General features: G+C 42.0%; 1 protein-coding gene and 1 pseudogene across 1 annotated transcript in view; both read left to right on the plus strand.

The window, feature by feature from the left end:
• Window positions 1–24,721, plus strand: part of Vcf2 (VCP nuclear cofactor family member 2) — a 192,354-nt gene that overhangs the window by 109,510 nt on the left and 58,123 nt on the right. The window lies entirely within an intron of this gene.
• LOC142840743 (actin, cytoplasmic 2-like) lies at window positions 8,485–10,267 on the plus strand (annotated as a pseudogene).

The raw sequence follows: 24,721 nt of genomic DNA on the forward strand, positions 1-24,721 counted from the left end.
TGCCATTGTTTTTGCTTGCCGTGTACACACATGCAAGTGTTGACATGTGTGTGCTCATGTTATTATTTTTTTTAGGTATAGGGTCTGGTGAGATTTCCACCATCCACATTGGCATGTCAACTGAGTTGTCATTGCCGAGGTCTTGCTTAAGTGACCATAATTTTGAGATTTTTATGGGTTCAGCCTCCCTGGCACATATAGAAGACACTTCTTCTTCGCAGATGTCCTGGTCCTCTGGATCTTACAATCTTTCTTCCCCATGTTTCAGAATATTCCCTAAGCCTTTGGTATAAGGGTTGTGTTGTTGATGTATTCGTTGGGGATGTGCCCCCACAATCATTCTCCCTGTTTTCCCAAGTGTGCATTCCTGTAATAGCCTCCCTCTGCTGTAAAGCGAAGCCCCTTCAATGAAGGGTTAGATGTACTATGCTCATCTATACACATAAGGATAAGTGTTTAGAATGCGCTTGGAAAGTGTCCTGGTCTAGGAAGTGGCAGTAGTGGGCTGCCCTCTAGTACCCATGCCCTCACTATATTCTAACACTTTGTTTGTTTGTTTTGTTTAATTTTCATGTTTTTTTTTGTTTTTATTCTTCTCATTGTATATTGTTGTATTAAGTTTTAGGACTCTTTGTTTCCTTGTTTTTCGAGAAAGGGTTTCTCTGTAGCTTTGGAGCTTGTCCTGGAACTAGCTCTTATAGACCAAGTTGGCCTTGCACTCACAGAGATCTGACTGCCTCTGCCTCCGGAGTGCTGAGATCAAAGTCGTACACCTCCACCACCCAGATCAGGTTTTAGTATTCTTTTTTTTTCTTTTTTTTTATTTGGCTTACACTTCCATATTTTTTAAATTTATTTATTTATTAAAGATTTCTGTCTCTTCACCCCCACCGCCTCCCATTTCCATCCCCCTCCCCCAATTAGGACCCCCCCCATCAGCCCGAAGAGCAATCAGGGTTCCCTGCCCTGTGGGAAGTCCAAGGAACCCCCACCTCCATCCAGGTCTAGTAAGTTGAGCATCCAAACTGCCTAGGCTCCCACAAAGCCAGTACGTGCAGTAGGATCAGAAACCCATTGCCATTGTTCTTGAGTTCTCAGTAGTCCTCATTGTCCGCTATATTCAGAGAGTCCAGTTTTTTTTGTTTTCTTTGCATTTTTTTTAAATTTATTTATTTATTAAGGATTTCTGCCTCCTCCCCGCAACCGCCTCCCATTTCCCTCCCCCTCCCCCGATCAAGTCACCCTCCCTCATCTGCTCAACGAGCAATCAGGGTTCCCTGACCTGTCCAAATCAGGAGCAGAAGGAGACGGAGCACGAGCAAGGAACTCAGGACCGTGAGGGGTGCACCCACACACTGAGACAATGGGGATGTTCTATCGGGAACTCACCAAGGCCAGCTGGCCTGGGTCTGAAAAAGCAGAGAGTCCAGTTTTATCCCAGGCTTTTTCAGCCCCAGGCCAGCTGGCCTTGGTGAGTTCCCAAGTGAGGTAAGCCAGACCCAAAAAGAGGAACATGGGATGTACTCACTCATATTTGGTTTCTAGCCATAAATAAAGGACATTGAGCTTATAATTCGCTATCCTAGAGAAGCTAAATAAGAAGGTGAATACAAAGACAAACATATAGGCATCCTTTTGAATATTAACCTTCATCAGGCGATGAAAGGAGACAGAGACAGAGACCCACATTGGAGCACCGGACATAAATCTCAAGGTCCAAATCAGGAGCAGAAGGAGAGAGAGCACGAGCAAGGAACTCAGGACCGCAAGGGGTGCACCCACACACTGAGACAAAGGTTTTAGTATTCTTTTGTTTGTTTTTCCCTTTTGTGATGATGTAAAATTTTTCCACACAATATGTTTTGATCATGTTCTTACCCTACTCCACCTCCTCCCACATTCATTTGTTCTGGCCAACTATTCTGGAGCTTGGGGTCTGCTTTGGAATGTGGATGATAAACCCAGTGACATTCCAGTGTAGAAAATTGGTTTTCCCTTTGCCAGCAGGCATCAACTGCAAATAGTTACATGGTCAGTGGTGAGACACTATGTCTAATTCCCTTTCTCAATGCTGGGGCCCTGTCTGGTTTGAACCTGTACAGGTCTTATGCGCGCTGCCAGTCTCAGCGAATTCTTAGGTGTATTGGTCCTGTTTCATCAAAAAGACAATTTTTCCTTTGAGTCACATTTGTCTCTGGCCTTTACAATCGTTTCCCCTCCTCTTCCACATACCTTCCTGACCCTTGAGAAGAGGCTTGTGATAAAGACATTACATTTTGGACTGAGTGCTCCAAAGTCTCTCATTCTCTGCACATTGTCCAATCATGTTTCTCCGTGTTAATTTTCCTATGCTGCAAAAAAAAAAAAACGTGCAGTTTTCATTGAAAGAGGTTTATGGGTATTTCAGTATTTCATTAGGAGTCAATTTCTACCTATAGCTATGGTCCTTTTCAAGAACAATAATAGTAACTTTTCCTGTAGGCCCATTATCTAAGCAGTCTTAGATTCTTCAATACTTCAATACTGTTAGGTTTGGTTCCACTTCATGGATTAAGTCTTAAATAAAATAAAAAAAAAACACACCAGGCAGTGGTGGCACAAGCCTTCAATCCCAGCACTTGGGAGGCAGAGGCAGGCTCCAAAGCTACAAAGAAACACTGTCTTGAACCCCCCCCCCCTAAAAAAACATCACACCACCCTGCCCCCTAAGCCTGCCCTTTTGTCTGTGAGGTCCTTGGATCCCAGCAAGAGGCCTTGCTTCTGTACTGAGGAGATCTGGAGTGGTGCGTGAGTGGCTGCCCAGCCAGAGGGTCCAGGGGAATGGAGTCCAGGCATCCTCCAATTCCCCAGTCTTTTCTGGCCAACCAGCTGGGCATGCTCCTGGCTACTGACTTTCTTTCCTTATCCCATCCCATCTTGCCCCCAAGCACTCATTTCCATCTGTGTGTTCCCTGCATCCCCCAACTCAGCCTGCTTCAGAGCTGAGGGTCTTCGGAGCCAATGGCGAGTGGTCCTGCTACTGGGGCTTCTTTGTATCACACCAGCCTGTCCCCGAAGGCTCCCCTTTTGTCTGAAGGTCCTTGGAGCCCAGTAAGAGGCCATGCTTCTGTACTGGAAGTTCCTGTGTGGTGAGTGAGTGGCTGCCCAGCTGGCCGGTCGCGAGAATGGAGTCCAGGCCCCCTACAATTCCATAAAATTTTCTTGGCATCCAGCGGGGCATGTTTCCGGCTACTGGCTTTTGTTACAAAATCCCATCTTGCCCCCAAGCACTCCTTTTCATCTATGGGGTCCTTTGATCCACCAGGACAGCCTGCTTCAGGGTGGAGGGCATCTGAGATCCAGATACACTGCTTCAGGGACCTAAGAGAGGGTAGACTAAGAAAAATTCCCAAGGACGCAGTCAGCCACAGTAAAGATTGGACTAAGATGCCAAGATTCTCCTGGCCTCATTTGAAAAAAGAGATGGGCAGGTGACAATGCAAGAATTCTTCCAACAACCTAAAAAGCAACATGTTAACACAAGAATCCAGCAAACATGCAACAGGAAGACATGAACAGCCTAACCCAGAAGAAGTAGAAGAAATCAACTTTAAACATAAACTTATGAAAATGATGGAGATCCTTAAACAGGAAGTGAAGAACTCTCATAAAGAAATGGAAGAGAAGACAAACATAAAGTTAGAAGAAACTAGTAAATTCCTCAAACATACCCAAGAAAACCAAGAAAAAACAAACAGGTAATGGAAATAGTTCAAGACTTGAAGACCAAAATGGAGGTAATAAAGAAAACACAAACCGAGGGAAAGCTGGATATGAAAAATCTGGGTAAAAGAACAGGAAATACAGAGACAAGTATAACCAACAGAATGCAAGAGATAAAAGAAAGTATTTCAGGTGCTGAAGATACTATGGAGGAAATAGACTCATTGATCAAAGAAAACAGCAAAACCAACAAAATCTTAACACAAAACATCCAGGAAATCTGGGACACCATGAAAAGACCAAATCTAGGAATAATAGGAGTAGAAGGAGAGGAATTCCAGCTCAAAGGCCCAGAAAATATATTCAACAAAATTATAGAAGGAAACTTTCCCAACCTAAAGAAGGATATTCCTATGAATGTACAAGAAGCTCACAGAACCCAAATATACTAGATCAAAAAAAAATCCCCTCACCATATAATAATCAAAACACAAAACATACAGAATAAAGAAGGAATATTAAGAGCTGCAAAGGAAAATGGTCAAGTAACATATAAAGGTAAACCTATCAGAATTACACCCGACTTCTCAATGGAAACCATGAAAGCCAGAAGGTCTTGGATAGGGTGTTGCAGACACTAAGAGACCATGGATGCAAGCTCCAGACTACAATATCCAGCAAAGCTTTCTTCACCATCGATGGAGAAAGCAAGATATTCCATGACAAAAACAGATTTAAGCTATACGTAGCCACAAACCCAGCCTTACAGAAAGTACTAGAAACAAAACCTCAACCCAAGGAAGCTAACAACACCCCTAATAGCACACATATCTGAAAACCCTTCACCAGCACAACTCAAAGAGTGGAAACACAAATACTACCACCAAAAAAAAAAATAACTGGAGTTAACAAACAATGGTCATTAATGTCACTTAAAGTCAATGGGCTCAATTCACTTATAAAAAGACACAACTTTAGAAAATGGATATGAAAACAGGATCCAACATTCTGCTATTTACAAGAAACACGCCTCAGTGTCAAAGACAGACACCATCTGAGAATAAAGGGTTGGGAAAGGGTTTTCCAATCAAACAAACCTAAGAAACCAGCGGGTGTGGCTATCCTAATATCTAACAAAATTGATTTAAAACTAAAATCAATCAAAAGAAATGGAGAAGGACCCTTTATACTCATAACAGGAGCAATACACCAGGATGAAGTCTCAGTCCTTAATATCTGTGCCCCTAATATAAAAGCACCCACATATGTAAAAGAAACATTACTAGAACTCAAATCACACATCAAAACCCACACTGTAATAGCAGGAGATTTCAACACTCCTCTCTCACCAATGTACAGGTCAAACAGACAGAAACTTAACAGAGATATAAGAGAACTAACAGATGTAATGAAGAAATTAGACTTAACAGACATCTATAGAACATTCCACCCAAACAGAAAAGAATATACCTTCTCCGCATCTCATGGAACCTTCTCGAAAATTGATCACATACTCGGTAATAAAGCAAACATTCACAGATACAAAAACATTGGAGTAATCACCTGTGTCTTATTGGATTACCATGGAGGAAAGTTAGAATTTAATGACAATTCCATCCCCAGAAAGCCTACAAACTCATGGAAACTGAATAGTCAACTACTGAACCACCTTTTAGTCAAGGAAGAAATAAAGAATGAAATTAAATTAAATTGAATTCCTTGAATTCAATGAAAATAAAGACACAACATACTCAAACCTGTGGAACACTGTGAAAGCATTGCTAAGAGGAAAGTTCACAGCACTAAGTGCCCACATAAAGAAAACGGAGAAAGCTCACATTAGAAACTTAACAGCACACCTAAAAGCTCTAGAAAAAAAGCAGACTCACACAGGTGGAGTAAAAGACTGGAAATAATCAAACTTAGGGCTGATATCAACAAACTAGAAACACAGAAAACAATCCAAAGAATCAATGAAACAAAGACCTGGTTGTTTGAGAAAATGACCAAGATTGACAAACCCTTATACACACTAATCAAAAGGTGGAGAGAGAACACTCATATTAACAAAATCAGAATTGAAAAGGGGGACATAACAACTGACACTGAGGAAATTCAGAGAATCATTAGGTCGTATGACAAAAGGTTGTATGCCACAAAATTGGAAAATGTAAGAGAAATTGACATTTTTTAGATAAGTACCATATACTAAACTTAAATCAAGACCAGGTGAACAATTTAAATAGACGTATAAGTCACAAGGAAATATAAACTGTCATCAAAAACCTCCCCCCCCCCCAAAAAAAAGCCTAGGACCAGATGGTTTGAATACAGAATTCTACCAAAACTTCCAAGAAGACCTAATACCTATACTCTTCAATGTGTTCTACATAATAGAAACAGAAGAGTCATTGCCAAACTCTTTTTATGTAGCTACAGTCACCCCGATACCAAAACCACACAAAGACTCAACCAAGAAAGAATTACAGACCAATCTCACTCATGAACATTGACACAAAAATTCTCAATAAAATACTGGCAAACTGAACCCAAGAACAAATCAAAAAAATCATACATCATGATCAAATAGGCTTCATCCCAGAGATGCAGGGCTGCTTCAAAATATGCAAATCTATTGATGTAATCCATCATATAAATAAACTGAAAGAAAAAAACCATATCATCATTTCATTCCATGCTGAAAAAGCATTTGACAAAATTCAGCACCCCTTTATGATAAAGGTCTTGGAGAGATCATGGATACAAGTATCATATCTAAATATAATAAAAGCAATATACAGCAAGCTGAGAGCTAACATCAAATTAAAAGGAGAGAAACGCAAAATCATTCCACTAAAATCAGGAACAATACAAGGTTGTCCACTTTCTCCATATCTCTTCAATATTGTGCTTGAAGTTCTAGCAATAGCAATAAGGCAACATAGGAGATAAAGGGGATTCAAATTGGGAAGGAAGAAGTTAAACTTCCATTATTTGCAGATGATATGATAGTGTACATAGTGATTTCCAAAACTCTACCAAAGAACTCCTACAGCTGATAAATACCTTCAGTGATGTGGCAGGGTACAAGATCAACTCAAAAGAATCAATAGACCTTCTATACACAAAGGATAAAGAAGCAGAGAGGGAAATCAGAGAAACTTCTTTCATAATAGTCACAAACAGTATAAAGTATCTTGTGGTAACACTAACGAAGAAAGTGAAAGATCTATTTGACAAGAACTTTTAGTGTTTGAAGAAGGAAATTGAAGAGAATACCAAAAAATGGCAGGATCTTTAAATGATAATCAACTTTATATGGAAAAACAAAAAACCTAGGATAGCCAAAACAATCTTATATAATAAAGGAACTTCCAGAGGCATTACCATCCCTGCCTTCAAGCTATTACATAGCTTCAGTAATGAAAACAGTTTGGTATTGGCATAAGAAACAGAGACGCTGACCAATGGAATCTAATTGAATACCGGGTATTAATAAACACACCATTGAACACCTGATTTTGACAAAGAAGCTAAAATTATACAATGGAAGAAAGAAAGCATCTTTAACAAATGTTGCTGGCACAACTGGATGTCAACCTGAAGAAGGATAAAAATAGATCCATATCTATCACCTTGCAGAAACTTCAAGTCCAAATGGATTAAAGATCGCAATATAAATCTGACCACACTGAACCTGATAGAAGAGAAACTGGGGCATAACTTGCAATACATGGGCACTGGAGACAACTTCCTATGTATAATCCCAGTAGCACAGACAATAAGAGCAACAATAAATAAATGGGACCGCCTGAAACCGAGAAGCTTCTGTGAAGCAAAGGACACTGTCATTAAGACAAAAAGGAAACCTACTGAATGGTAGAAGATCTTCACCATCCCCCCATCAGATAAAGGTCTGATCTCCAAAATATATAAAGAACTCAAGAAACTAGATACTACAATTCTAAATAACCCGATTCAAAAGTGGCGTACTGAACTGAACAGAGAATTATCAACAGAAGAAATTCAAATGGCAAAAGATACATAAGAGCAAGTTCAACTTCCTTAGCTATCAGGGAAATGCAAATAAAAACTAATTTGAGATACCATCTTACACCTGTCGGAATGGCTAAAATTAAAACCATAAATGATAACCTATGCTGACACTCATCCATTGTTGGTGGGAATGTAAACCTGTGTCACCTCTTTGGAAATCAGTGTGGCAGTTTCTCATTAAATTTGGAGTCAAACTACCTTAGGATCCAGCAATTACACTCTTGGAAATACACCCAAGAAATGCCCAATCATACTACAAAAGCATTTGTTCAACTATGTTCATAGCAGCATTATTTGTAATAGCCAGAACCTGGAAACACACTAGTTGCCCTTCAATGGAAGAATGGATAAAGAAAGTGTCACATCAACACATTAGTACACTAATCAGTGATAATAAAAATGACATCTTGAATTTTGCATGCAAATGGATGAAAATAGAAAACACCATCCCAAGTGAGATAACCCAGACCCAAAAATACAAATGCGGTATGTACCCACTCATTAGTGGATTCTAGCCATAAACAAAGGACATTGAGCCTATAGTTTGTGATCCTAGAAAAGCTAAGTAATAAGTTGAAACAAAAGAACAACATACATAGGTTCTCCTGGAAATTGCATGCAGAGAAGATCGTCAGGCAAAAGTTGGGAGCATGGGCTCACACTCTGCCACTGGTTTGTGCTGTGTGTCTTTCTGCTGCTCTTTCTCTTTGGCCTTCGCTGATTGCAATGGAAGAAGAAATTGCGGTGCTCGTCATTGACAATGACTCTGGCATGTACAAAGCTGGCTTTGCTGGTGACGATGCCCCCAGGGCCATGTTCCCATCCATTGTCGGGCGCCCCCAACACCAGGGCGTAATGGTGGGCATGGGCCAGAAAAAGTCGTATGTGGGAGACGAGGCCCAGAGAAAGAGAGGTATCTTTTTTTTTTTTTGAGTGAAAGCTCATGATTTTATTGTCTTCATAACAAGGTCAGCTTAGAACTGGATCATTTGGCCCTTTCTCTTCTTATCACCACCCAGTTCAAAATGCTTGCATCTCTTAATAGCCAGCATCCTCTTAGATCACTGGAAGAGAGGTATCTTGACCCTGAATTACCCCATCGAGCATGGCATCATCACCATTTAGGAAGACATGGAGAAGATCTGGCATCACACCTTCTACAACAAGCTGTGTGTGGCCCCTGAGGAGCACCCCGTGATTCTGACTGAGGCCCACCTGAACCCCAAAGCGAACAGAGAGAAGATGCAGATAATGTTTGAAACCTTCAACACCCCAGCAATGTACGTGGTCATTCAGGAGGTGCTGTGCCTGTAAGCATCTGGGCGCACCACTGGAATTGTTATGGACTCTTGTGACGGGGCCACATATACAGTGCCCATCTATGAGGGCTTAGCCCTTCCCCACACCATCTTGTGTCTGGACCTGGCTGGCCAGGACCTGATAAACAACCTCATGAAGATCCTGACTGAGAGGGGCTACAGCTTCACCACCACGGCTGAGCAGGAAATCATGCATGACATTAAGGAGAAGCTGTGCTATGTTGCCCTGGATTTTGAGCAGGAAATGGCCACTGCTGCATCATCCTCTTCCTTGGAGAAGAGCTATAAGCTCCCTGTTGGCCAGGTGGTCACCATCGGCAATGAGTGGTGCCGGTGTCCAGAAGCTCTCTTCCAACCTTCTTTCCTGGGCATTAAGTCCTGTGGCATCCACATGACTACCTTCAACTCCATCATGAAGTGCGATGTGGACATCTGTAAGGACTTTTGTTGTAGGAGCTGTGGGGCTGCATTCCGCCACCCAGCTCCCACCACCGGCTAGCTTTACCTGAAATAACAACACACAAATTGTATTCTTTTAAACACTGCTTGGCCCATTATATCTAGCCTCTTCTCGGCTAACTCTCACACCTGGACTAGCCCATTTCTAATAATGTGTGTAGTACCCCAAGGTGCGCTTACCAGGAAGATTCTAGCCTACGTCCATCCTGGGTTGGAGTTCATTGCGTCTGCCCTGGAGAGGGGAGCATGGCCTCTGAGCTCACTTCCTCTTCCTCCCAGCATTCTGTTCTGTTTAGTCCACCCACCTATGTTTTAACCTATGAGGGCCAAGCAGTTTATTTATTAATTAACCAATGACCTTCCTCCATCATTCTACTCCATGATGAAGTGTGACGTGGACATCTGTAAGAACCTGTACACCAACACAGTGTTGTCTGGTGGTACCACCATGTACCCAGGCATTGCCGACAGGATGCAGAAGGAGATCACAGCCCTAGCGCCCAGCACGATGAAGATCAAGATCATTGCTCCCCCTGAGAGCAAGTGCTCAGTCTGGATCTGCAGCTCCATCCTGGCCTCACTGTCCACTTTTTAGCAGTTGTGGATCAGCAAGCAGGAATACGACGAGTCGGCCCCTCCATCGTCCACTGCAAATGCTTCTAGATGGACTGAGCAGGTGCCAGGCATCTGCTGCATGAGCTGATCCTGAAGTATCAATTTGCCCCTGCAAAGGTACATACCTCATGCTAGTCTCATGAAAGTGGAATAAGCCTTTGAAAAAAAATTTGTCCTTGAAGCCTGTATCCAATATTAGCACTGGATTGTATAACTTGCTGCTGATCTTTGACCTTGTATTCAAGTTAACTGTTCCATTGGTACATGCTTAAAGCCCTGTACATATCTTGATTTAGTCCTTAATCATGTGGTTTGGTCACTTGGTGGCTGGGGAGAGCGAGAGCATGCTGTGGAAGAGAAATCCCCCGCCTGGTGGATATGTGAACACCATGCAGTGATCTGTGCAGGGTATTAACTGACTGCTGACTTCCAGGATTTCTTGAGGCTAGTAAGGGTTCATGAACCTGTTACCACTTCTGTCTTGTCAGTCTAACAGCATGGGAAAGTCCTAGCCTTAGGACCCAGTTCTGGTGTTTTCCCTCCTGACGGCTGTGGGTTGTTACTTGCCTTGAGTTGGGAATGTTTGCATTGACACCTGTAAATGTATTCATTCTTTTAATTTATGTAAAGTTTTTTGTACTCAATTTAAGAAATGACAAATTTTGGTTTTCTGCTGTTCAGTGAGAACATTAGGCCCCAGCAACATGTCATTGTGTAAAGAAAACTAAGTGCTGCAGAAAAAAGTTGGGAGCATGCTGGTGGGTATGGTGTAGGGGGAAGGGGAGAGGGGGAGAGAGAAGGGAGAAGGGAAGCATTAGGGAGAGCTTGGGGGAGTGGGCTGGTTGAGATGGAGGAAGGGAATATATGAGAGCAGGGAAAAAGATATCTTAATTAAGGGAGGCATTGCGGGGTTGGCAAGAGGCTTGACTCTAGAGGGGATCCAAGGTGTCCACGGGGATGTTTCCAGCTAGGACCCTGGGCAGTGGAGGAGAGGGTGCCTGAACTGGCCCTGTCCCTTAATCAGACTGAAGACTATCTTGAATATCACCAAAACCTTAGTCCGTGGAAAGATGGAGATAGAGACAGAGACCTACATTCGGAGCACTGGACTGAGCTCCCAAGGTCCAGTTGAAGAGCAGAAGGCAAAAGATGAGCAAGGAAGTCAGGACTGCTAGGGGTTGGTCCACCCACTGAGACTGTGACTGATCTAATGGGAGCTCACCAAAGTCAGCTGGATTGGGGCTGAATGAGCATGTGATCAAACTGGACCCTCTGAATATGGCTGACAATTGGTGCAGACTGAGAAGCCAATGATAATGGCACTGGGATTTGTCTCTACTGCATGTACTGGCTTTTGGGGATCCTAATCTATTTGGATGCACATTTACCTAAGCCTTTATGGAGGTGGGAGCACCTGGGACTTCCCACAGGGCAGGGTACTCTGCCCTCTCTTAGGACTGGAGGGGAAGGGAGAAGGGGGAGGGGAGGAGTGAGATGGGTGGAGGGGAGAAAATAGAAATTTTGAATGGTTGATGGAGGAAGGTCATTGGCTAATAAAGGAACTGCTTTGGCCCATATTATTGGTTAGGACATAGGTAGGTGGAGTAAACAGAACAGAATGCCGGGAGGACTTGTGGCAATCTCTTGGGTCTACTCTGCTTGCCAGAGGCAAGCAAGCACCTCATCTAAGAGAGGCTTCCTGACTCAGCTTTAGCTGCAAGGCCTGCAGCTCATTAAGAGGTCCTGCCACGAAACACTTAAACGGTGTTGATGAAAAGCTGAACGCATGCTTTTCGGTTTTCAGCCGTAGCAGGAAAAAAGCTGTGCCGTTTAAAAATGCCGGCTTTCTGGGCCATCCTGCCAGGGCACACTCTGACTGTTTGAGGCAGGAGGGCCGGCTACCGAGAGAGGACTTGAGTGTTGTCTGTTGTAGCTCGCTGGCTGGCAGGGACCTTGAAACGCCAGTTGTGGCTATAAATATGGCTACAGCCAGTACCTCAGCCATGAGGCTGGAAAGCTAAGGATCCAGCCCGCAAAGCCACGGCTTTAGTCCTACTGAGATTGCTTGGCAAATTAAAGACTCATGTGGTCAGAAAAAGAGAGATATACAGTAAAGAGAGATTCAAAGACAGAGAAAATTTCTGAATGGTTTAAAGTGTGATAAAAATATATGCAAGCTGAAAGTTGAAGTTCTTAAAGCAAAAAACAAAAAAAGGAAGAGAGTTGTTGTGTGTACACACCTTTAATCCCAACACTTGGGAGGCAGAGGGAGATAGACCTCTGTGATTTCAAGGTGTGGCAGCACACGCCTTTAATCCCAGTGCCTAAAAGGCAGAGACAAACAGATCTCTGTGAGTTCAAGTAGTAGCAAACCCCTTTAATCCCAATGCCTAGGAGGCAGAGACAGGCGGATCTCTGAGAGTTCAAAGACAGCCTGGTCTACAGATGTACGCTCAAAAGGCAAAAAGTTAACTTAGGAATATCACAGCTTAGATTCTTAAGTGCCTAGTGATTTAAAGGCCCAAATCAAAAGTGCTCCTGGATAGTAAAAAATTGGAGATTCACAATAGGACAGATTCAGACCACTAAATGAGTCACACTGTTGGATGAATGTACGTAGGCTTGGGAGAGAGAAGAAAAAGAATATAGAAAATAAAGTTAATGTTAAAAAAAGGTAAAGTCTTTAAAGAGACAGAGTACAGATAGTTAAGAGATTAAAAGAAATAAAGAAAAATAAGCCATGTAAAAATGGAAAATTCACAGAGAGTCTGGATTATGTACATTGTGTTTTCTTTAAAATTTTTGACTGTGAAGGAGCTAAGTACAGAGAGACATTTCATTATATGGGCTGCCAAGTGGAACCAGAACGGATATCATGAGGGTATGATTTCAGAATTTGGATCTAAGGATATGATACTTTGGAAAAGAGATTCTTCTTTTGTTTTCACAGAGGATCAGACCTTGTGGATTGCATCTATCCCGATTTGGTATGATGGACCATGCCCTCCTGAAGGGTTGGTGTGAACACCTTCAGAAAATTGCTTCGCTCAACTGCCAACTGAGATGAAACTAGCACACAGGTTATACCATGAAAGACCTAATTAACGACGCCCCCATTCAGCAGGAAGCAGTTTGGAGAGAAAAAACTGCGCCCATGTTCCCAAAATATTGTTTATAAATGTTCTTTTACATTTAAAGGGAGATATGATATAGGTATGAATAATTTGCATTAGTATAGATTTACTTTATTGATAGAGATTTAAGGTCAATTTTGTTATATGTATAAGTGTTTCTAATTTTGATTAAGGTATTGTGATTGTGTAGTTCATTTAAATATGTACTGTATAATTAAGAAATATAGGTTGTTAATGGATAATCATCGATAATAGTAAAGCTTGTAGTCATGTTAGTTGGATTTTCTAGAAATATAGAGATATATTTTAGATAGACATTCTTCATGTCTTTCAAAGATTACAGAATAGGACATTTAATGTTTTAATAACTGAGGACTTTTCATGACAATGAGACACTCTGCTCCTAGCAGCACCAATCTACTTCAAGAGGAAGATGGGCATCGAAGAGGCACCTTATGGAGTTTGATAGCCATTTAGGCAAGAAACTGCTCTTGCCTGGACTATTGCATAAACTGGACACAGAGAACCCACAGAGAGAGGACTACTGAACTTGCCTAAGGTGAGATGATCTTTCGGGGTTCCTGATTCATGAAAGAGTCTGCGAGACATTCTGCAGGACACAACAGATAGTGACTGAACTGACTTTGAATTTTCCTGCTTTATGGAAATGTCTGCTGGATACCATGGGCCTGAAGGCTGAAGATGGATGCCCCAACGGTACAGAGGAACTTTGGGTGACTGTCCAGGCAGCGAGATGTCTCTGTCATTTCTAGAGTTTTAAAAGTTGCTTTTTTCTTGTTTGTTTATGTAGTATTGTATCTTTCTGGAGTCTTTGATGGAGTTAAGAATAGTTAGTTATAGTTATAGTTTTCCTTAGTTATGATAAAGATTATTGTAACTTTTACTTGATAACTGTTTTATATGTAATTTTGCTATGTTAAAGTTAAAGCCTTTTTTTGTTTAAACCGAAAAAGGGGAAATGATGGAGGAAGGTCATTGGCTAATAAAGGAACTGCTTTGGCCCATATTATTGGTTAGGACATAGGTAGGTGGAGTAAACAGAACAGAATGCCGGGAGGAAGAGGAAGTAAGGTCAGACTCGACAGCTCTCCTCTCGGGAGCAGACGCCTCAGCAGAGATGCCATGCCCCGATCCCGGGCAGACACACACGTTGAAGCTCCAACCTAGAATCTTCCCGGTAAGACCGGTGCTCACTAAGACCGGTGTTCACAGATTATTAGAGATGGGTTGATCGGTATATCAGAATTAGCCAGTAAAGGCCAGAGCTAAAGGGCCAAGCAGTGATTAAATGAATACAGTGTCTGTGTAATTATTTCGGGGCAAAAGCTAGCCGAGCAGGCTGCTGGGGTGTTGGGGACGCAGCCCCGCCACCGCTCCTTATTACTATAAATGGTATTATTTATAAAGCAATAAAAAAACCCTCCGATGACGTTTGTTCTACTATCACACCAGGATAACTTGCAGACTGGTCGCTCCTGTGAGTCATTGGTTTACTAGCTGGACGATGTTGATGATTACCTTTCTACTTAGGCAGCTTTCAAAGTACCTTCTTGCACCATTAAGTCTCGTCAGTAGAGGTGAATATTCTAGTTAGGTACCAATTTGATCTTAATTTTAGAGTTTGTATCTGTCAAGCAAAAGCCCTGATTTAACTCTCCAGAAAGAACAAGCAAAAGCAAAAATAAAAACAGGGCTCAGGTTCCCCTAGTATCACCTGTTAGCCCTTGAAGCCTTTCTTTAAAGTCCATTTCCATTCCTTTCTGATGTTTGCCAATGTGAAGAATGTTTCTCTACAAGGCACTTACTTCACCACCACCACATGTGGATAAGATCCAGAGTGAGCAATAGGAACCAACGAACAGAGCACCTACAGAGAAAGAGCACAAAACTGCCAGGAAACATTTCAAGCATTATGACTCCAGAGGCCTGGGTCCACCTGCAATATCACAAAGATTAAAAGACAAGACAATATGGTTCCTCCAGAGGCCAGCCACTGTGTTGCAATAGGCCCCGAGGAAAGCAATTTAGTTGAAACAGAAGACAAGGACTGGAAAGCAGAAGCTATAATATCTTCATAAATCTTAAAGAGGTTGCAAATAAATGTCTTAATAAAGACCATAAAATACAAATGGTTGAATAAAATATTAAAAATATTTCAAGACAATGAAGTAGAACTTAACAAAGAAGTAGAATATCAAGAAAACCCAAACTAAAATAATACTGAAAATGAAACCTCAGAATCAAACAGAAACTTCAGAGGCAACACAAACTGATTAAAAGACAAAGAAGGAAACCAATTTCTACCAAGAGCATTGATCCAAAAATATTCAATAAAATACTCAAAAACCAAATCCAAGAACATATCAAGAACATCAATCAACATGATAAAGAGGGCTCCATAACAGAGAAACAGGGATGGTTCAACATATGAAATTCCATCAATGTAAACAACCACTAAAAGAAAAATCCACATTATTATCTCATTAAATGCTGTAAAAGCCTTTGACAAAATCCAACACCAACACCCTTACATGACAAAAGCTTTAGAGAGACCAGTGATACAAGGGACATATCTAAACCTAGTAAATGCAATATACACCAAGTCAATAACCAACATCAAATTAAATGGAGAGAAATTCAAAGCAATTTCACTAAAATTAGAGACAGACAAGGCTGTCCACTCTTCATATCTATCCAATATAATACTTGATGTTCTAGCTAGAACAATAAGAGAACAAAATGAGATCGATGGGATTCAAATTTGAAAGAAAGAAGTCAAAGTATCATTACTTATAGATGATAAGATGGTATACATAAGTCACCTCAAAAATTGTACCAGGGAAACCCTACATCTGATAAAGAACTTCAGTGAAGTGACTGAATGCAAAATTAACTTTAAAAATGTAGCCCTCATATGTACAAACAATAAACAGTCTGAGAAAGAAATCAGGGAAACAATACCCTTCACAATAGCCACAGACAATATAAAGTAACTTTCTGAAAAGAGCACCAACAGTGTAGGCACTAAGATATACAATAAATGGGACCTCATGAAACTGAAATGCTTCTGTAAGACAAAGGATATAGTCAATAGTATAAAATATCAGCCTATAGAATGTGAAACAATCTTCACCAACCTCACATCTGACAGAAAACTGATATTCAAAATATATAAAGGAATCAAGAACTAGACATTAAAAATAACTCAATTAAAAATGGTGTACAGATCTAAACAGAGAATTCTCAATGGAGGAATATGAAATGGCCAAGAAACAAAGAATTTTTCAACACCTTTAGCTATCAGGGATTTAAAAATTAATGTATTTGAGATTCCATCTTATACTTGTTAGAATGGCTAAGATCAAAAACCCTAATGCGAGCCTACACTGAAGATGATGAGGCAGAAGGGGAAAACTCTTCCTCTGCTGGTGGGAAGACTTGTATTTTGCATAGTCATTGTCAATAAAGTAGAAATCTTGTGAAATCGTGACATTTCTCCCTTCCATAATATTCCAACAGTGTATAAATTATTCTTGAAACCTGACTTTTCCTGTATGAGCAACTTTTTTCCACACTGTGAAGCCCTGGTGGGAAAGTATTCACTCAGCCAAACCTTTGTTCTAATGGTCAAATCTTTTTGTTTGTCTCCCACAACTATCCTTACTGACAGGATTTATTGACAAGAAAGGAGTCCTAATCAGGAGGCACTGAACAGAGACAATTTGTCTGTTCTTTTTGATAAACAAGTCTGCTTAGCCCTAAATTCTCTAGCATCAGACTCAGGAAGATGTAATATACTGGCCTTTTGCTCTAAGGTAACAAGCTATTAATATTCTATATTTACTCCTCACCTTGGTTTCAATTAACATAAGATCATAGCCCCAGGAAATTAACAGTTTATGCCCTTACCCCTAGAGATAATGGAATAAGGCTTGAGTCACTAAGCCAGTCCCAGAGGAAAAATTCCCTTTTCACCTGGGTGCTGGTAGGCCATTAGATCTGAAAGCAAAGTCTCCAAAGAGATTTGCTTAATACAACCAGCTAGATTCTGATGCAAATGAAGCACTTTTGTCTTTGTCCCAGGCCCACAGGTTACTAAGGTTACCAAGGCTGTGTTCCCAGGCACCCAGCAAGGGAGCAGAAGTGCTCAGAAAGTGCAACAGCACTGCTGTGTTTTTCTACAATTATTAATCACAAACTTCTAGTTTAACTAGTTATGCTTAAGAAATGTAGTCAGCACACAAAAACTTCCTTTCAAAATTTTGTATTGAATCAAAGTCCCGTTCTTAATTAATCCTCCCAGTAACTACTGGGGAGCTCTACACCCATGTGTCTTCTTAGAAGAAAGCTACCTCCTTGCCAGGTTCAACTGGTTATTGCGGTTCTCTGAAACGCATGCTTATTAACTGTTTGTATACAAACTGAAAACCATGTGGGATGAGCAAAACTATGAAGTAAAAGCCCTATCACCGACTCCATCCAGTCTCTTCTGAAAACCCATCATTTGGGAAAGTTCGTGACTGGCCTTTCAAAAGAAAATGCCTCTGAGTTCAATATTAAAGTTTGCTTTGGCAGATAGATTCCATATCAGTCAGCCCTTTAGGAAAATGCCAGCAGAGAGGGTGAAAGCTCTAGTTGGGTATATAATGTCACCACCACTAACTAGATTCATTTGCCTCCAAAAGTGGTCGATTGAGTCCCGTACCCCCAATCCTGCACTTACTAGTTGGTGTCCTCTGTTGAACTTTCTGGAATGCCCAAGGCAGAGGTAAGAAGCTGAGAGGCAGAGGGACTCTTTGCTCCTCAGGGACCTCTACAGGTCTCAGGTACACAGGTCACCCTATCCATACCAGTGCCCTGATGATAGGTCTTTTCTTCCCCTCCTGGGTGTACCATTGCAGGCCTTCCCACCTCCTCCTTGCTTGCAATGAAGACTAAGGACTCTGTCCTCTGGGACCTGTTAGGAACCTCCAAGATTTAGTGAGTGCTTCCAAAGAACCTCCTGACACCTCACACTAAAGCTTCCCCTGTCACACTCCCTGCACAGCGTGAGAGGGCACTCACACTGACATTAAGGCCTTTCTTCTGTGGTCATGAAACCTACTGCCAGACCCACCCACAAGCCATCTGAATCTCAAAATCTCACTGTTAAAGTGGGTGATCTTAAGGATTTCAGTTTGAATGTTTGTTTGCTTGTTTTATTTCTGAGTGTTTGTTGTTTTGAGACAGGGTCTCACTATGTAGCTTTAGCTGTCCTAAAACTCGCTCTGTAGATCATTCTGGCCTCAAACTTAGAGATATGCACCTGCCTCTGTCTCCTGGGTGCTGGAATTAAATGTGTGTACCACCATACCTGGCTTCAGTGTGAATCTTTGTATGTGCACTAAGCCTTCATTGCTACCCTGCCTTCTGGGAAGTTTTGGTGTGGTCTAAAGACTTGCCCAGCGCCACAGAACAAAATCATCCCTGCCTGATTTCTACAGCACCTCTCTGCTTGCATTAATCTGTTATCTAACTGGGCAAAGCAGAACATTAAGGGGACACAGTGGTTACTGCATTTCCCATTGCTCTTTAGATGTCCTTTTACACCTTGGGTCACTTTTAGACCTACTTTACCCCACTTAATGTCTTCTGTTAAAATGTCTGCCCTTTCCTACTACCATGCCACACCAATTACTTTCAGAAAATTGTGTTTAAAATGCCAAGTAATGCTTGTCCTTCTGCAACAGATCACAGGAAGCTGTCTCTCCTTCCAGCCCTGGGATATTAAGCCCCATTTATCACTGTTCAATAATTTTAAGTGCTGTTAAATTCTGAAACTGCTAGTGCAATCTGGAGATTTCCTTGACTCTACTGTAAATGTCCTTTGAATGTTCTCTTCATGTGATTCAGACTCCCAAGCCCGGACTTCTGCCTGTCAGCCTTATGCGGTTCCCATTCAGAAGCCTACCATAATGCCTTGGTTGTACCCTGGTGCCTTGGAACAGTGCACAGATGCCTTGAGCAGACTGCAATGCACAAACATATGTGTGCCAGCTCCAGTTCCAGAAGGTGCTCTACCTGCCAGGGTATTTGCAAATAGCTTTAAGATATTTATGTCAGGGTTTGTATTTTGCCATTGCAGCCCTGGATATACACCTCAGAAGGCTCTACAGCCATTTCATCCATGTCAGAGGGCAACACTTGCCCTGGTGGCCCAGCGGGATGGCTGCTGTTGGTGCATTCACAACATTCCATTAGCATGAAGGGTTTGAAGTCACTGATGCAAAGATATTTGCTGCACCCCCATTCCTGCTGTATGAGCTGGCAGCTTGCTTCTCTTTCTGGGTCAGCTTGCCCTCTGCTGTTGTAATGTTAGGTCCATTAGAAGAACATCCCTTGTGGTCTGTTCTTGCCAGTTTGGGGTCTGGGATTTTGTTTTTTCGTGACACCCTGGGCTAAGCTGGTAGTTTAAAGAGGAGATGGCACCCGAGACAGCAGCTCATAGAGCAGCACCTGCTGTCCCTGCAGAGGCAGCAGCCCTTGTTGTAGCACCAGGGACAGCAAGGGGCAGTGGAAGAGTTCTTGGACCACACAGGCTGAGGCAGAAATGATGGGGAACAGGAGGAGAGGATGCGACAAGAAACAAGAGAAAGGCAGAGGAGGCAGAGCACTGATGCTGAAGAAAAACTGAAGGCTGTGAGGATCCAGGGATGGAGAATGGTGGGATCTACCTCCCTGTAAGTGTTTGAGGAGTCTGGAAGGGCCTTGGCATTCTAGGTCTTGCACTTGTGACAATAGCCCCTGTCAGGGGACAAGGGTCCCAACACTGTAGACCCTAGAGCCTGGATGTTAGGCTCAAGGACCTGAGCATTCTAAGGAAGAAATGTAAAACTTGGGAGGGCTCCCTACTTCTGCTCCACACTGCTGCTGGAAATCAGGGATTGTAAAGGCTCAAATGTCCCACAAACACCGGACATTAAATCCTTGAGGAATAAGTCTCCAGCATAAGTGTTGGCAGTCAAGAGTCTCTGGATTATTAAGCATTAAAGAGAATTTAGTACTATTATTCTGTTTAATGGAAACTATATTAAAGTTCCCTCTAACATTTCTTCATATCCATACATTAGTTCTTCTCTCAACACTCACAAAGAAAGCCACCATTTGAAGTAGATGGCAATTAACACCGGAATCTCTAATGGTCAAAGAATAAGAGGCTTGGAGGCCCCCAAGACTGCAGAATGGGTCATCTGAAGCATGAGTCTGTCCATTCCAAGTCTCAGGGACCAACAGGGAAGAAAGGAAGGAACAATTGTACAAGTCAGGAGTGGGCCTTGTTGAGTTCCTGAAAGAACATCCCATTGTCTCAGTGTGTGGGTGCACCCCTCATGGCCCTGATTTCCTTGCTCGTGCTCTCTCTCCTTCTGCTCCTGATTTGGACCTTGGGGTTGTAGTCTGGTGCTCCAATGTGGGACTCTGTCTCTGTCTCCTTTCATTGCCTGATGAAGGTTAATATCCAGGAGGCCAGCTGGACTGGGTCTGAATAAGCATGGGATAAAACCGGACTCACTGAACATAGTGGACAATGAGGACTGCTGAGAAGTCAAGAACAATGGCACTGGGTTTTGATCCTACTGCACGTACTGGCTTTGTGGGAGCCTAGGCTTACTAGACCTGGAAGGAGGTGGGAGGTTTTTGGACTCCCCACAGGGCAGGGAACCTGGTCTGCTCTTTGGGCTGATGAGAGAGGGGCAGTTGATTGGAGGAGGGATATGGGAGGCGGTGGCGGGGAAGAGACAGAAATCATTAATAAATAAATAAATAAAATTAAATTAAAAAAAGAAAAAAAAGGAGCGGTGGATGTTTGTCAAGAAATTCCATTTGTGGGACATGACAGCACTGTTGCCCATATGAATTCCATGGCAGCTGTGCCCACATGCACAACACATACACAAGATCAAACCAGGAAAAGGTTAGCATGGATTAGGAAGCAGCTCATGAATTTACAAGCCTAGCTGAGGAGCTCTTAGCAAGTGATTGTTATTGGGGGAGAACATACCTTTGTAAGGGTTTTGGCTCCTGAGAAGTGACCCATGCGCCAACAGACTTTCTTAAAGCCATGCACATACAGACAGCATTACATGGTCTTACGAGGATGTTAAAAATTACATGTAGTTGGGAGGGAAATATGGAAGAAAGGGAAGAACAGCAATTTCATGATGGGATTGATCAGAGCAAATTCTATACATGTGTGAAATTATTGAATGATAAAAGTGGTAAAAGGCCATTGACACCGAGCCTAATGATGCGTTTTCAATCATATTCCGTGTGGAATCAGGAAAGAAGAAGTTACAAAGAGTTGTCTTCCAGCCACTGCACATAGGCCATAACATTTACCTGAACACTGACACACAGAAAAATAAATAAATGTAATTTCAATTTCTTAAAAATATATTGAACATTACACTAATTTAGGAATATATTCTTGTATTTGTGGACAAGATTACTTCACAGGAAAGCTTATGCTGGGAGAAATTAACAGATTTCAAAATTCTTTCATTTTCTTTTTTTCCCCCAATTTAATTTTTTAATTTTTTTAAATTAATTAATTTATTTATTAAAGATTTCTGCCTCCTCCTCGCCACCGCCTCCCATTTCCCTCCCCCTCCCCCAATTAAGTCCCCCTCCCTCATCAGCCCAAAGAGCAGTCAGGGTTCCCTGCCTTGTGGGAAGTCCAAGGACCTCCCACCTCCTTCCAGGTCTAGTAAGGTGAGCATCCAAACTGCCTAGGCTCCCACAAAGCCAGTACGTGCAGTAGGATCAAAACCCAGTGCCATTGTTCTTGACTTCTCAACAGTCCTCATTGTCTGCTATGTTCAGCAAGTCTGGTTTTATCCCATGCTTATTCAGACCCAGTCAATCTGGCCTTGGTGAGTTCCCGAAAGATCATCCCCATTGTCTCAGTATGAGGGTGCACGCCTCGCGGTCCTGAGTTCCTTGCTCGTGCTCTCTCTCCTTCTGCTCCTGATTTGGACCTTGGGATTTTAGTCCGGTGCTCCAATGTGGGTCTCTGTCTCCTTTCATCACCTGATGAAGGTTAATATTCAGGAGGATGCCTATATGTTTTTCTTTGGGTTCATCTTCTTATTTAGCTTCTTTAGGATCACGAATGGGAGACCACTTCCTACGTATAACTCCAGCAGCACAGACAATAAGGGCATTATAGAATAAATGGGACCTCCTGAGACTGAGAAGCTTCTGTAAAGCAAAGGACACTGTCACTAAGACAAAAAGGCAACCCACTGACTGGGAGAAGATCTTCACCTACCCCGCACCTGACAAAGGTCTGATCTCCAAAATATATAAAGAACTCAAGAAACTAGACCATTAAAGGCTAATCAACCCAATTATAAAATGGGGTGCTGAGCTGAACAGAGAATTCTCAACAGAAGTAATTCAAATGGCCAAAAGACACTTAAGGTCATGCTCAACTTCCTTAGTGATCAGGGAAATGCAAATCAAGACAACTTTAAGATACCATCTTACACCTGTCAGAATTGCTAAAATCAAAAACACCAATGATAGCCTTTGCTGCAGAGGTTGTGGAGCAAGGGGTACACTCATCCATTGCTGGTGGGAATGCAAAATTGTGCAACCACTTTGGAAATTCTTTCATTTTCGACATGTGGCTAAAACTATGTAAAATGGATCTGCTTTGTGCAAATAACTGGGAAAGTCACACACAGGCTAAGTGTTTTTCTTTTTACAAAATAACATAGTATACGAATCTCTTGAATAATTTTACTCATATAGCATCTGTATCATGATGATATTATTTGATTTAGACATGAAATATTTCATTATTTTTTTCACTTTCAGAGTATTCCTCCGTTGAAGAAAAACTTTACTGATGGAGGAAGTTCATTGGTTAAATAAAAAGAAACTGCTTGGCCCTCATTAGTTAGAAGATAGGTGGGAGGAGTAAACAGAACAGAATGCTGGGAGGAAAAGGGAGTGAGCTTAGACTTCACAGCACTCCTCTCGGGAGCAGACGCCTCAGAGAGACACCATGCTCCCAGCTCCCAGGCAGACACACACGATGAAGCTCCGACCCAGGATGGACATAGGCTAGATTCTTCCCGGTAAGCGCACGTAGGGGCGCTACACAGATGATTAGAAATGGGCTAAATTAATATGTGAGAATTAGCCTAGAAGAGGCTAGATAGAAATGGGCCAAGCAGTGATTAAATGAATACAGTTTGTGTGTTGTTATTTCGGGCATAAGCTATCCAGGCAGCCGGGGTGCTGGGGATGCAGCCCCGCCGCCATTATTACTACAAATCGCGCCCGACGTGATGGACTAAACCCACTTAAAAAACCTGAGAAGGCTTAAAAATAAGGGAGAGAGAAGTTAACACAGATTTTTGCTGTTTGTTGGTGGCGTGCTGTAGAGAGATTTCCTGATTTGGCAACAGCAGCAGAAAAACCGCCGTGTCATTTTAAAGCGCAGCTTCTTGCGGATTTGCTGCCAGTGTGAACTCTGGCTTTAAAGCATTTGTGGCACTCTGCTTGCTAGAGGCAAGCAAGCACTCTCATCTAAGAGAAGCTTCCTGACTCAGCTTTAGCTGCAAAACCCTGCAGCTCATTAAGAGGTCCTGCCACAAAACACTTAAATGGTGTTGTCGAAAAGCTGAACGCATGCTTTTCGGTTTTCAGCCGTAGCAGGAAAAAAGCTGTGCCGTTTAAAAATGCCAGCTTTATGGGCTGTCCTGCCAGGGCAAACTCTGACTCTTTTACGCAGCAACATCTTTGGCATTACCTCTGATGCAGTTAATTTTCCACTTTAACTTATTATAAGGAGATAAGTCAGGAAACATTTGCAAGAGTCACCGGAAATAGATCCAGCCAGTGATGTGTGTTAACACTTCTTTGTCTGGGCATGCCCTCTGCTTGCTATATCCAGCTACATTTTTGTAGACAGTTTAATTGAAAAGTGTTTAAAGTAAGTACTATATCTGACCATGAAGAATTCTCTGACAATAAAGCAATACTGAAAACTAGGAAAAAATAATTGAACTCTGACAAATATATGTCTAAAATCCTACCAACCATCTTTAATATAGTAAATGGTCAAGATGATCTCTATGATAGTATATGAAGAATATTCAGGAATAATACTCTCAAATATTACAAACTAATTATTTGTGGAAAGAGTGCATGGGGGAAGATATAAGGAAATGAAGCATGAAAACACTTTTAGACAGTTTCAGGGAAGGCATCACTAGAGTGTCATGTGGCAGTCAAGTCAACTAGCTACAGTGACATCATACTTGATGTTATAGCAACAGGAATGATCTGACAGTACATAGGACATGTCTGTTCCTAGCCACAGGTAGAAAAAACATAAGAGTAAATAGACAAAGAAAGCTTACATAT

Source organism: Microtus pennsylvanicus, chromosome X (assembly GCF_037038515.1).
Source record: "Microtus pennsylvanicus isolate mMicPen1 chromosome X, mMicPen1.hap1, whole genome shotgun sequence".
In the NCBI taxonomy this organism is placed as follows: Eukaryota; Metazoa; Chordata; class Mammalia; order Rodentia; family Cricetidae; genus Microtus; species Microtus pennsylvanicus.